This window comes from Plutella xylostella, chromosome 15 (assembly GCF_932276165.1).
Source record: "Plutella xylostella chromosome 15, ilPluXylo3.1, whole genome shotgun sequence".
Taxonomy (NCBI): Eukaryota; Metazoa; Arthropoda; class Insecta; order Lepidoptera; family Plutellidae; genus Plutella; species Plutella xylostella.
In genome coordinates this window covers 8,100,754-8,112,107 of record NC_063995.1, presented here as the reverse complement: position 1 = coordinate 8,112,107, position 11,354 = coordinate 8,100,754, and the positions used below count along the sequence as shown (strand labels likewise).

The following is an 11,354-nucleotide window of genomic DNA, read 5'->3' as shown; positions in this document are numbered from 1 at the left end:
TTTCGTATTTATGCATATATAGGTAGGTTTGTCGTAAACTTCAGGTTCACAAAATATTGAATAGCTAAATTATGTGAAAAATTAAAGTCACAATAAATAGATATATATACTTATATTAAATTATATCGATAAGTAAATGGGCAGTTCTTCTTTTTAACCTACATAACTGTGTCTCCACCAGTTGTGAGGAAAATATCATGAGTTTTACAAATATTTATTTATTTATTTATATTTCAACGTGCATTGTACTAAAAACACAACGGCTGTGAACGTTTACAAAAATATATATTTATATTTTTGTATTTAAAATTACGTTACAGAGTGGTAAATCCGTGTGACAGAGGTGTATTTCATACGAATCTTGGCTGTCTCCTGCCACTTCATCCTGCGTACATTTCATAATGTTAGAAAAGAAATATATGACGAGATAAAATATAAAATTTTATTTAAACTCCAGAAGATATTACTTATTTAGTAAAACAAAATATATATTTTTAAAATATTTCTAAAATATTTAAAAAAATTGTTGAAAAATTGTCTCTCACTACCCAATGTTTTAGTAGTTACACTCTGTCACGTAGGTTGCCATTTAAAATATTTGTTTGAGCCACTCGTCCTTATTGCCATCGATCAGAGTTTAAGATCTCCTTTTCCCCCTTGGTAAGATTTCCCCTTAGAGATCCAGACACCGCGTATCGGCCACCCGCAAAGTGTGACAGGAGGTGCGTGTGTTTATTCGGCGACAGCTTCGTCACGTAGGTAATTGTTAAAATAAAATATATTTAAATTATTATTTTGTTATTTACTCAGTGGTAATAACGATTACTTTGCAATCAACATGTGAATAATACATTTTATGTTACTGTTTAAATACTATTCGACTTTGCAATACATTTTACCCCTCTGTCACACGACAAATCTGTCACATTCTTACCAAACACTCTAACCTGAGGATATTCATCAACGAAAAATTGAAGAGAAACTACACGTTTTGGTTAAAGTACGAAGCGAAAGGAACGTCCAATACACTTGCGCTGCAGTAATAAAAAGTTTTGTTAGTGAAAAAGGTGATTTCGTGCTATTGTTCTCAAGAACAGACGATGAATGTGGTAGACTGTTTAATATGGTGGAGATTGATTTATCGGATGTTTGATGATTACATTAAAGTCCTTCCAGCTTCTAAGGTAATTAAAAAAAGAAAAAAAATAGTTTTTCAAGTTCTAAGAGCCACTTCTGTACTTTCGAAATATGGCTGATTAAAACTTTAAGAAATTACGTAATTTTTCGTTATATTACTTAAATTTTAGTTTGTCGAAAATATTATTTGTGCAGATAAACATTAATTTATGTAGTTGGAACAAATTTGTCCTTTAAGTTCCTGAAATACGGATATTTCAGTCTCCAGAGGTTCTCAAGTGTGATTTTAATTAGTTATACTAATTATAAAGATATCTCCAGTTAATTCTTTGACTAAATTGAAACCATAATGATTTATATGTAAGTTACTAAATTATTCTTATTAAATAAAACTGTTTTATTCCAAAACCCTGCCTAATATTTAATAGAATAACAACTCTGTCACATCGTTTACCACTTTGTAACGATTGGTGTCTCCTGGTAGTCCACTTATTTTTGGTCGTTTATATGTTATGTTATAAATAGTACAACTTTGGAAAAATCATATTAAATTTAGTCATTGATGATAACGTCTATGCTGTAAATTTTTTACTGTAATTAGCAGCGAAAAAATATTTATAACAAAAACAAGCTTCATTTTAGCTGAAATTGTGACAGAGTGGTAATAACAACTTAATAAATATTTTGTTATTACTAAAAATCCATTCCTTCATATGTTTTCTAAAATGGTATTTTGTTTATTAGCGTATCAAAAAAGTTTCATTTCAAAAGACGAAGACTATCTCGTTAAAAAAAAAAAAAAGATAATGTGACGAAGGTGTAATTTTTTGTGCCTTATATACGTATTATGTCCTTAAAATATTGAAAAAATTGGTAAACTACGCGGCCAACCACCTTTTTCGATAGAATAGACATGAAGCTATCATAAAAATGATAAGAGTTCACCAAAAAGCTATAGTTTTTTTTTTCGAATTTGGGATAATTTTTTACTCATTATGTAGGTTAAAAAGAAGAACTGCCCAAATAAAATTGTCAGAACTTTGATTAATTAAGCAATTAAACATAACTGAAAGGCTGTGGCCACACTGCCCACCCAACCTCAGTTAAGTGATTTACGTTTATAACGATTTGCATAAAGGCCCAACGTATGTACAGTCAGCACCATTCATCGTACATATTATTTACTTAAATACTTATGTATCATATATCATTGCCCACCGTCCAACACGGTATTTTTATTAAAATTGGTCTCATATAAATTAATCGTACTAATAAGTATTATAACGACAAAGTTTATATGGGCTATTTTCAGGGGAAAACTAAGTACTTACAACAGCAAATAAATTTGATAAGGTAAATATGCTTCTTCTAATCCCGTAATTTTAACAGCAGGAAACCGTTAGTGTCGAGCCATATAAAAGAAATACAAAAGGTATAAATAAAAAGGTAAGTATCATATTTCAATCCTATGATAAAAAAAATCATGTTAATTTTGTAACACCCTATTTACCTAGGTGTAACTAAACGTAGTTTATTACGGCGCTGCCTGTACTGGGGTCGTGACCCTATGTTAGGACTAATCTCAAAACACTAGGCCGGGTGGGGCGAGCGATAGCCCTGACTAAAACCTAGATTTACTGAGTGAAGGGTAAAGTTCATTGACTCTTCACAGCTTGCACAATTTAACAACAACGTATAAGTACATGATACTGAAAAGATAAAATGTACCTAAGTAATTATGTGTTACACAGAGATTAAAGTGGAAATATACGTCATGCACACTACACCTACTTGCCTACCTGAACAGAGTCGTTCTATCTAGGTAGGTAAGAAGTTACAAACATGGCTTTAATAATTTGTGAAGTAAGCAACAGTTTTTACCCAAATGTAATGTTTTTATTGTTCAATCGCTAAAGACGTATATGTGCGCAAATTTTTCATTTACTTAACTTAACTTTCCTGAATTCAATAACGACAACGGATTCACTGAAAACAAACTTACTGATAAAGCACAAATTTTTACAGTTGTGCGCCTGCTTAATTTAAATTAAACGGGCTAAAAGTTTGTTTCCGAAATCCATTAGCCAGGTTTTTAATGAAACCACAGAGCCTCTTGTAGGCAGGCAACCACCACACATTTATTTATATAAACAGTGCATTCCCTATACAGTAAAAATAATTTAATTATGCTTCAGGTATAATGTGCAATTGTGCATGGGTTTATAACAAATTTTTTTTTGATTCGGTCTTGAAGTTTCGGAGCCTATAACCAGTGGCGGATTTACAAATTTGCCGCCCGTAGGCCATTCAATTTTTGCCGCCCCTACTGACTTCTGAAATTCAATTTAAAACAGTTTAATCCCGTTATTAGTATGATTGTGAACTTAATAATGTGGATATTTCTATGTCTATCTGTCACCAACTTCAAATGTTTCATGAAATCTTATTTAAGGTTCTTTACCTCAAAAGGAAAAAAAAACCCTTATAGGATCACTTTGTTGTCCGGCTGTCTTTTTCTCAGAAATGGGTAAAAATATCAAAGCTGACATTTCGCAAGGATATACAAGGTGGGCCAAAAGTAATCACCCTATTGGAAATTGCTCTCATTTGTACAAATTGCCGCCAATTTCAAATTTATTTGATATTGGTGGACTAGACAAGTGCAGAATACAAGTTGACAAGCCATGGAAGCCACACTTCCCAAGAACGCCAAATAATTTTGTATATTCAGTTTTCGGGTCGCCTTTTTTTTCGTTTTATATGTCATTTTTCCCCGCAATATCGCCCGATTTAACCGTTTCAGACAGTTTTTGTGGGTGTTTTTTCAAGACCCGTGTTAATGTAAATAAGCCCGTGTCTCTGGAAGCCCTTAAGGACAACATTCGACACGAGTGCGAAAATCTCTCGCCCGAAGGTCTCGCTGAATTGATGAGAAATGCCATAAAAGGAGCCCATAGGGCAATCAATTGTGACGGCGCCCATTTGGCCAATATCATCTTCTAGACTTTACCAATAAAATTTTAAATGTTCAAATAAACATAGGTAGTTAATAAAAATTAGAGCCAATCAAGATAGGATGACTTCTTTTGATCCACCTTGTACAAATGTACGGCATCAACAAACTGGTAAAATAAATTAATGAAAAAAAAAGTTACCTTCCATACATGTAAAATATGGATGATTTTTTTCGTTGGTGTAAGGTATTGTACAGGTCTTTCAAAAATATCAAAGGTCTTCTCAAACCATTTTTTTTATTCAGTGACTGGTTTGCGAAATATTAAGCTTGAAACTGCGGATTCTCGGTAGACTCAAGTGACTGTTTGGTCCAAAAATATCACTGATGTACTTAGTACATATGACAAAATTCCACATTATCCACATATAACTACCATTACAGCCGTTTCCAGTTTCTCCAAATTTGAAAGTATTCCCGCCGCTTCATGTCGCGTTACAGGCTTTTTAGTAATATCATATTTGAGTGATTTCAAAGAATATGCATGCCAAGAATCTCTTTAACTATTACATGCTTCTTTTCTGGCTGACCATCGTCTAAAATTCACTCTATTCCGGGTTTTGCCTTTCCGATTTAACTCATTTATTTAAGCCAGCGTTGTGTCGAGTTTACATCGTGGCTAGTTTAAGACGTGACATAAGTTATGCATCGCGCTCACTCACATCGCGCAGCCTCAAGAGCGAGCGCGACGACGTAGAACTTTTGTCACGACTTAAATGCGCCCCGTACTAGCCCTTCTGAGCCTGATTCAGCAGCCACAGTTGCCACTAAATTCAAAGAATATAGGTACATACTGATTATATGACAGTGCGTTTATTTATATGTAGATTGTGTACACGTAAATTTATATTTAAAAAATCTGTAAAATAAAAAATGCTAAATTTGCCGCCCCTCTAAATCTGCCGCCCTAGGCACTGGCCTTTTTGGCCTATAGGTAAATCCGCCACTGCCTATAACTCAATACTAAACAGACAATCAAGTATTTAAAGGTACACATTTTATCAATTTAACGTTTCTGTAATTGAAAAAAAAAACACCTGAAACTGAAACCTTTAAGGGCCCGTACAGGGTGACGTGCCGCGCCAATTTTGGGTTTTCAATGCTCTTCACACAGCACACGCAGTGACACGCACACATGTAAGTTTGCACAGTGGGTCGATAAACTTTTACTCGCCAACTTTATTGACAATTATGTTCAAGTACATTTTGGGTGATTTTAGGGTAAGTAAGTATAATTCTTACTTACACTGGTAGGCACCAGGAAAGAGTAAAAATTAATAGGGGTGCCACTTTACTCCATACTCGGAACCCGATTAGCTTTCTCAAACAAATGTGGTATTTACTTGTAGAAAGTATTTACTTGTACAAGTATTAAAGTGTAGATAATAGGTTTCGGGCATCCTCCAGCCAACTGAACCCCGACGACAAAGCAAAGTAAATACATAGTGTCGCAAAAGGGCTATACTAAGCCAAAAGGGGATGACTCAAGGGGTCATTCTGAACAACTTTTGTTCTACGCGATTTGCAAATTCGCGAAAAAAAATATTCGTTTTCCATGGTAAAAAGTCCCATGTCCAACAAAGTTTCTATGAAAAAGGTTTTTTTTGTTTATTTCCAAAACTCGTAGAGCAAAAGTTCAGAATGACCCCCTGTCTTACTCCTTTTTACCCGACTGCCGAAGGAGGAGGGTAATGGTTTTTGATTGTATGTATGCATGTTTGTCTGTTTCTTTGTTCCCTCCTGTAGCCTAAACGGCTTGATAGATTTTGATGTATGAGGTATTGTTAGAAGCGTATTGATGGCGCGATGGTTATAGGCTATAAGACCATTAAAATGTACATAGCGCCCTCTAGAGGACATAACGTGATGATCGAAAAAATAATAATTCAACTTTGCCGTGTAAGGTATCAAATGAAAGGGCTTGATTTTCACATTACAAAAATATGCATATTGAAGGTATTTAAATAACAACACCAAAATTATTGAAATAAAAAATGATCATGAACTACTGACGTAAAATTTCATAAAATAAAAACAACTAAAAAGTTACAAATAAAAAAATACAATTATAAACAAACGAAAAACCCGACTGTACGCTAAAAACATGAAAACAAGTCCCAATGTTAATGGAAAGTATTATTATTATTATTATTAAATACTTTATTGCACAATACTAAATATGTACATAAGCGAACTTAATGCTAACAGCATTCTCTTCCAGCTAACCTTGGGTGTTGTGGAGAAAGTTATAGGTAGTGCGAAAGACTGAGAGGAAAAAGTCAATTTGTTTAAAATATCTATAAACACTAGAATATACTTACTTGTATATAATAAATATATACCTATAAGTTACATACATATACAATACATAAACTATTATATCAGTTAAGCTGATTGTTCTGTTTCTGGAGGTAGTGCAGACGAACCTTAGACTTAAAAGTTTCAATGGACTGCGATTGCCTTATATGCAAATCGAAAGATTGCCTTATACGAAAGTATCGCAGGCGGGGACCAACTTGACCGCCACTCAAGGCCGTTTTCTAAGTAACATTCAGCTAAATGGTGAACCCTCTGCTGGTCCCCGCCTACGATACTTTCCATTAACATTGGGATTTGTTTTCATCTTTTTAGCGTGCAGTCGGGTTTTTTGTTTGTTTATAATTTGTTTAGTACTATATACCGCTTTTTCAATACCTGTAAGTACATTTTTTGGTAGCAGCATAATATTTTTACTTAATTTTAGGGTTTCGAACGTCAAAAGAAAAAAAGCAACCGTTATAGGATCTCTTTGTTGTCCGTCTGTCTGACTTACTGTCTGTCACCGCCCTTTTTCTCAGAAACGGGTAAAGATATCAAGCTGATATTTCGCATAGATGGGGAGTACCCCAAAAAAAATATTATGGTACTCCCTGTCCCACACAAGTAAATTGGGGCTTATATTTTTTCCAGTTATTTTGATGTGTATCCTTTTTATTCTTTGTTGTTTTGTATAAGTATGTGTTTCTTTTCTTTAAATCTGTATTTTTTTTGTTGTTGCTGTCTATGTGTCGAATAAATGTATCTTTATCTTCAAATCACGCCATCTATCGTTTGTTTTTTTTGTGGCTACTGTCTATAGAAGAAATTCCGTCATTGTCAATTTTACGTTACGAATTTATTTTTATTTATTTTATTTTTATTTTTACATTTTTGTGGAGAACCAACAGCATTAAGTTAATAAATAATTATTACTTATGAACACATAACAACTTGATGCCATTAACAGAATGAACTTAGTAAACCCAGTAAACCTAACACATCCAGAGGAAAAATAAAATCTCTTTCTCTCTCTCTGAAAAACATACTTAATAGCCCAAACTCGATGCTTTTAGCTATTAACATCTTTGAAATAAAATTGAGCCACCACCGTGTTACTGCCCTCATCAGATCCTCACGAGACCATACCTCAACCAGCAACAAGAGACTGTATTTTTGATCCCTAACCTAATGTTCGTGCGTATTGTCATCACTTAGATCCATTCGCTATATTCCTGCTCCTCATCAGACCTTTACGAGACTGTAATGTCACGAGAATATTGCACACTATCTAATTTAATTTAATGTATTGAATATACTGGAATAATTATGCTTCCTCAATTTCAAATCAAATTATGTTGGTGTCATAAAAGTTGAAAAAGTGCAATGACAACCAATGTGCAGTGATTTTGTATCTGTACACGATAAGATCGCGAGCTGTCAGTGCTGCCTAAACCGACGTGACCCTTCTTTGGAGGCCAGCGGCCAACTGAGTCAAACGTCACTTGTGTTTATGATTTTATAACACAGAAAGCCGCCATAGATATTTGTGTGAAGATTTGAGGGAAAAAAAATACTCAAGTTTGGGATTAATTTACACAAAATAAGTGTGTGTTTATTAAAAAACAAGGTATTTAGCGCCTAGTCCAAGCCTTTAACTTTATAATATGATAAAAATCATATGAAAATTCTCGATAATTACGACACAGTTGTTACAATACGGGAGTGTGATTTTCTGGTCTTTCGTGATATTCTGAATTTTATTTACAGTTATCCATAACCATTTACTTGAATTCGAATCATTCAGCACCTAGCTAGACTCTTCGGCTACCTGTGTGATTTTTTTCAAGGTTGTAGAGCATCGTTTACTACATAATTCTATGACAATGCCAACCCTCGATTACCCCTTGCTGACCCTTAAGAGTTCTTGGAAAAATCTTCAATATCATCTAGTCGACAGGTAAAGGAAGACTCAGCAAGACTAGAGTTGAAGTCAATTCACTGGCAAAGAGCGAAGCTTCGATTACCTTCGTCTTGAGCAAGACACGATTCTACCCCGAGTTGAACACTCGTTGAACACTCGGCATGCCGACAGAATTAAACGTACTATTATTTCAACTGGAGAAAATGACTTGTGAAATCGTATTCTTAAATAATAGACCATGAACACAGTGTTATTGTTTAGAGCTAAATATGTATGCATATTCATAGAGGCAAAGTGCTCTTATACAAGCTGAAATGTAGTGTACTTAGAACTTGTTGCCAAGTTCATGGCGCACCATAAATCTGAACCTCATAATAATAAATATGTTGTAAAATAAAATGAAACGGTACAGTATACACGCCCGGGAGTCGGGAGCAATCACATCAAAATTCCACGCAATATAACCAATCACCTCCTATTATCGGATACGACGTAAACCGCAACTTATCGCCTTCAGCCATCATGCACAACCCTGCTCGAGAATATCATACTCCACTCGCAAATAACAACCTTAGCCGCATAAATATAGAGACGACGGGCTCTGGCATGTTATGTTGGCAAACAAAGGAGTATTTTCGAGCTGGCTGGTGGTAGCTCAGATAAAGCAAGCACGAGATCTATTTTCTAAATTCAAAATCCAGAAACATGCAATGTCATGGAGAGAACGAATGAAACAGTTGAAGGTGCATTGTTAATTTTCTATTCTGAACATAATTCACAAGAATTTTAAAAGCTCCAAGCACGTATATATTTGGTTACACGTGCCTGTATTGTATGTTGTATATATTGTATGTATCTTATACGGTGCATAATTATCATGAAAGGGGCAGCAAAAACACAACCACCAGCTGAGTGATTGCCCTCACCAGTTACATCTGGCTGGATACTATCCAACATGAGGGAATACCATGAGGATATACCCCCACAGAGAATAGAATAGAATACTATTCTATTCTCTGTGGGGGTGTAAGTACCTGCACCTGGCTCTCTCGAGTGGAACCTTTGTGCATATCCCCAAGGTCTAAACTGCCTTCCTAAGCTTGGACCATTTCCCACCACGCTGGTCCACTGCGGGTTGGTGGGTTCACATATCTAGATGTGCTAAATCTAGATATGCAGGTTTCCTCACGATGTTTTCCTTCACCGTAAGAGCGATGGTATACATTGTAGGTACTTAAGTTAAAAGAACTTATTGGTACATGTCAGCACCGGGATTCGAACCCGCATCTCTTGCGTGAGAAGCGGGCGCTTACCCGACTGAGCTACCACCGCTCTAAAAAATTGTATTTTATAGGTTTAAACGAAATTTTACTGGGTCCTAAAGTTTTTACTTTTGAGAGCTGTGGTTTTTTTGCCGCATAGAAAGCTTATTTTCAGTAAAATATTCGGCCCTAAAAGTTTAACATATTTTATCTAAGACATACCCCAATACAGGATGACATTGGGACACCCCTCAAGTTGCATTACGATGATGTCTCCTCACGTCCACACAAACCATAAACGGAACGATCACTACTACCACTCATTGCTGCTCTCAGATTAACAATATACCGACAAGATGCTGTATACATACAAAAACAAATAAAAAAATCTCCCCGCATTTTATTTACTGACAAACCGTTTTAAGTTCAATGAATAAATTCACAAATTCATCATCATCATTCATCATTGAAGATTGCGCCAACGTCATTTGGATTCAAAACGTAATTCAATGTTATTGTGCACAATAAAATTGAAAATCTAGGGTCAGCCTAACCGAACTAATTTAAAACAAGAGCTCAGTGGTAGAAATTGGAGGTTACTTTTCGAGACTTTTCTTTTGCACTGACACTCCATCTAGTTTATATTTAAAATCGTTGGCTACTTATCTTGAGTAATATTTTATTGCTATCTGTACGACGGCGGACGGACAGGAGAAGGCAATACGTTCTCGTTGCTATCGGTATCAGCACGGCTAGTATGGCCATAATAAGACAACATGTGAAGTGACTGATTAAATTGAGTCACTTTTTGATATCAGTCTTAAATGTTAGCATAGGGTGTACATGGGACTCGTTTTATTTGTGTGATTCGGCATTAGTCCCAGTGACACTGTAACTTTTCTGCTCTGTGCAAATAAGTTTTTCAAATGTTATTTTTTTCCGAAAACCTCTCATTTGTGGTTGTTGTTTGTATTGTCTATGGTTTTTTGACAATTAAAATGTCACCAAACGTCAAACTTGAAGAAAATTTTGACTGTTTGGTGCTTTCGAGAGTTTCGAGTGTATTATTTTGGTAATATTACTTTGCTTTGCGCTACCCCATGGATTCATATTGGCTCATTAAACTACTTTATTGAGTTTCTTGGACATCGTCTCATCAAATGATATACGACCAAGCTTGCTCCCGACCAAGCACGCTCAGATTCCTTGGGAGCTCCTGCTATCGGCAGCCGTCGATGCATCGGATCCCTGAGACGAAGAACAAAAACAGCATGCCACCTGACTGATGACCCACCCACTGTCTACCCGGACCCAGGAGCTAGAAGGCCTTGAGAAAAAAGCCCGGGCAGGATCCTGACGGGCGCAGAATATCATCTTCGATGCTTGTCCCACGGCCTGACTGAATAATATTTATATAATCAATGGAAGGAAAAAAACAGTAGGTAAGTGCCAGTACCCGTGACATGTTATTATAATTGGGCATATGCACACAAAACAACTCAAAAAACTTTTTTCACATGGCACTACTTGGTCGGCTAGGCCTAAACCCTTCCTTCATTGGGAGGAAACCCCTACCCCAGCAGTGGGGACGTGATGGGTTATGATGATGATGAAGAGGACAATAGGAGTCATAATCTTAGTTCATAAGTATAACTAAAATCTAATGAAACATTTTTGTTTGTTACAGAACATTGAAATTGGCTTGTAGGCAAGACGGAAGATG

The 11,354-nt window shown here is 35.6% G+C and overlaps 1 protein-coding gene across 1 annotated transcript in view; it reads right to left on the bottom strand.

The window, feature by feature from the left end:
* The window catches only part of LOC105382473 (extracellular sulfatase SULF-1 homolog), a 70,959-nt gene that overhangs the window by 41,000 nt on the left and 18,605 nt on the right, over positions 1-11,354 (bottom strand). The window lies entirely within an intron of this gene.